General features: G+C 38.4%; 1 pseudogene across 1 annotated transcript; it reads left to right on the forward strand.

Annotated features, from left to right (window-relative positions):
* Positions 1 to 1,352: 1,352 nt before the first annotated feature.
* Positions 1,353 to 3,209, forward strand: LOC145156640 (aldehyde oxidase GLOX pseudogene; annotated as a pseudogene). Its single transcript, XR_013736837.1, has 2 exons — positions 1,353 to 1,466; positions 1,567 to 3,209. The product of XR_013736837.1 is annotated as an aldehyde oxidase GLOX pseudogene (transcript).
* Positions 3,210 to 3,412: the final 203 nt, after the last annotated feature.

A 3,412-nucleotide genomic window follows, 5' to 3' on the forward strand; every position in this document is an offset into this window, starting at 1 on the left:
TCAGTATTTCAAACAGAAATACAACATTCATCTCCGATTTCCATATCTTCCAGCAATCCAAGCTAAAAACTACATATTTACTAATGGATGTATGTTTATTTATATATTATATTTATTTGGAATGAACGGACAAAGGAACTAACCCATTAGCAACCCCTTATGTTTCTCACAAGTACAAATCCCAGGTTCTCAAATTTCTTCAAAATGAATGAACTTTTTATTTATCGGTGACTTTTGTTTGTTTGTTACAGATCATGTGTATAAAGCCATTAATACATTACCTATAGCAACCCATCCACTAACTCAATTTACAACGTGTCATGGCTTTATAGGAACACACTTATATTTGGCTAGCAATAAGGACAATGTATAATATTTGTTACATAGCTCCTATTTTATATAAAGAAATACAAGTACATTGTTATTATGAGAAAAAGTATTGCAAGGATGTTGCAACTATGTGTATAGAAATGTAAGTACATTGTTATTATGGGTAAATAAATACAAAAAAATCCGACCCGTGCAACGTATAGGTCTTTTTACTAGTTATGATTAATTTATTAAATGTCAACTAAACATTTCATCTCATTCAATCATTTTATTAAACTATGTATTATATATACATATGTCCTCTTAATACCAAGATCACCATTCCTTCATTTTCATTAATATATAAACAAAATATGCAATTCTAACTCTATATCTATATAATCATCACAATGAATATTCTGAAAATTAACCCATCTTGAGGACGAATCACCTAGATGGATCCCATATCATAGAAGACTTTTTGATAAAGACATCACTTAACATGGCATGTGAGACCAATGTTTTTAGTGCCGAAACAAAGACATATTGAACAATGATATAAAAATTCACCAAAAAAGAGAAACATCTCATCTTTAAAGACTCCATGTTGTTTGATGGTATAATGTTACGAATGAGTACTTCAACTATCTATGTTTTATAGATTAATAAGAGGTCACAAACTTAGTGCATTAATTTTTTTTTTTACAATAGATATGAAATAATATTTGTATTTTTAAAAGAAAAAAATAACTTGTGAATTCTTTTGAACTTTTTTTTAACTCAATGAATCAAGCATTAATGTATTTGTTTTCAATGTAAATCACTTATTTGCGCGTTTTGAGTACCAAGTTGTTACTTTAAGTTACCAACTGTTTTTTTTAAGGCAATTTGCGAAAACGTATAATAAATATCGATAAAATAACACCTCTCTCATAATTACTTTTTCTTCTAAAACCCCAAAAAGGAAACGTCTCCCCCTTCCCCCTTCGTACATTTTACTATAAATCTGAAACAACCCATCTTACATGCTTCACCATGCATAAGTCCCCCGTCTCTTACCTTTTCCACAAAAAGTGAACTTTGAATCTGAAAACGAATTTCGAAGAAGTCATTGTCAAATTGAAGTTAGCTTTTGGAGCCTTTTCAAAAGATTATCAGTAAGAAATGCTCTTAACTAATATTGATAAATGCTATCACTTATGACTAACTTCATTCGCTATTGACTTTAATTTTTCTCAATCCTATGATTCTTGATAGAACAATGGAACCTTCAAGATTCTTTCTTCTGTTATGTATGTGGATGGTGATGTTGAAGTCACGTGCTGATCTCCCCGGCACGTGGGAACTACTGGTGGACGACGCCAGAATCGCCTCCATGCACACCGTCGTTACCCGGTTCAACACCGTCGTCCTTCTTGACCACACCAATTACAGCCCTAATTCCAAAGCTGACTGCCAATTAGACCCGGAACATCCCGTTTTCAAACCCGACTGCTATTCCCAATCTTCCATTCTCGATCTTACAACCAAAAAGGTCCGACCATTGTTCACCACCCTCACCGACACATGGTGTTCTTCAGGACAGTTTATGCCGGACGGAATCCTCCTGCAAACCGGCGGCTTCAATGATGGGTTCCAAAAGATACGTAAGTTCACCCCATGCGAGGGTATAGAGTCTTGTGATTGGGAAGAACTTGATGATAAAGTATTAGCAGAAGGTAGATGGTATGCAACTAATCAAATACTACCCAACGGATCAGTGATCATCGTTGGTGGTCGTGGCGCCAATAGTGTTGAGCTTTTTCCTTCACAAGGTGGCGGAGCTTTGAAGTTCCCATTTCTTGCGGAAGCAGAAGATATCCAGTCCGACAATATTTACCCCTACGTTCATCTTCTTCCCAATGGCCACTTGTTTGTGTTCGCCAACAATATATCAGTGTTATACGATTATACGAATAACGTTATACTGAAACGATACCCAGCATTGCTCGGTGGCCCACGTAATTACCCCTCCGCAGGGTCATCGGTGATGCTTCCATTGAGAGGGGATTACCTTACAGCCACCGTCGTCATCTGTGGTGGAGCACAATATGGAGCATTCCATGAACGGAAGACTAATGCCACAGCTCGCAGGAGCTGCGCTCGGATCGAAGCAACCGGAGAAGACCCAGTTTGGGAATTGGAAGCGATGCCATTTGCTCGGATTATGGGAGATATGGTGATTCTTCCTGCCGGTGATGTTTTGATTATAAACGGAGCAGAAGCAGGTAGTCAAGGGTTTGAGTTAGCAACAAAACCTTGTTTATATCCAGTACTTTATAAACCAGATGAATCCAAGGGTCTTCGTTTTGTGACGTTAACCCCTACTTCAGTGGCTAGAATGTATCACTCAACGGCTAATCTTCTTCCCGACGGGAGGGTTCTGGTCGCCGGAAGTAACACACATGATTTCTACAACTTAACAGCTGAGTTCCCTACAGAACTAAGGATCGAAGCTTTTTCGCCGGACTATTTGACGCCGGAGAAAGCTAATGTTAGACCGACAATTGTCGAGTTGCCGGAAAGGATACAGTACGGCGGAGGTTTCGATATAGTGGTGAGTGGGAAGTTTCTGGAGGTGAGGCTGATGGAGGTGAATATTGCGAGTGCACCTTTTGTTACGCATTCTTTCTCACAGGGGCAGAGGCTAGTGAAGCTAACAGTGACAGTGTCAGCGGCGGAGGATCCGGAGGATGAAGTTGGGTTTTATAGATTAACATGTACGGCGCCACCGGACGGAAGGGTAGCACCGCCGGGATATTACATGGTGTTTGCCGTTAACATGGGTGTACCAAGTGTCGCAAAATGGGTGCAGTTGCTTTAACGGTAGCCGTTGGAGAATCATGAGTGGATAAACTGATTTAGGGCTTTGTTTTTGACTTTTTTCAGTTTGACGTATGGTACGTAGATTGAGACAGGATAAAATAATTATTTCTATTTCAAAGTCGTTATATTGAGTTACTAAATGTTGGTAAGAATGATTATTGTATATACATAAACAAATACGTGCATTACACACCTATTTTTTGTGGATTGTGGAGTTTTCATCGTTCACCCTATCAAC

This window comes from Lactuca virosa, chromosome 2, assembly GCF_052849685.1.
Source record: "Lactuca virosa cultivar CGN04683 chromosome 2, Lactuca_virosa_CGN04683_v6, whole genome shotgun sequence".
In the NCBI taxonomy this organism is placed as follows: Eukaryota; Viridiplantae; Streptophyta; class Magnoliopsida; order Asterales; family Asteraceae; genus Lactuca; species Lactuca virosa.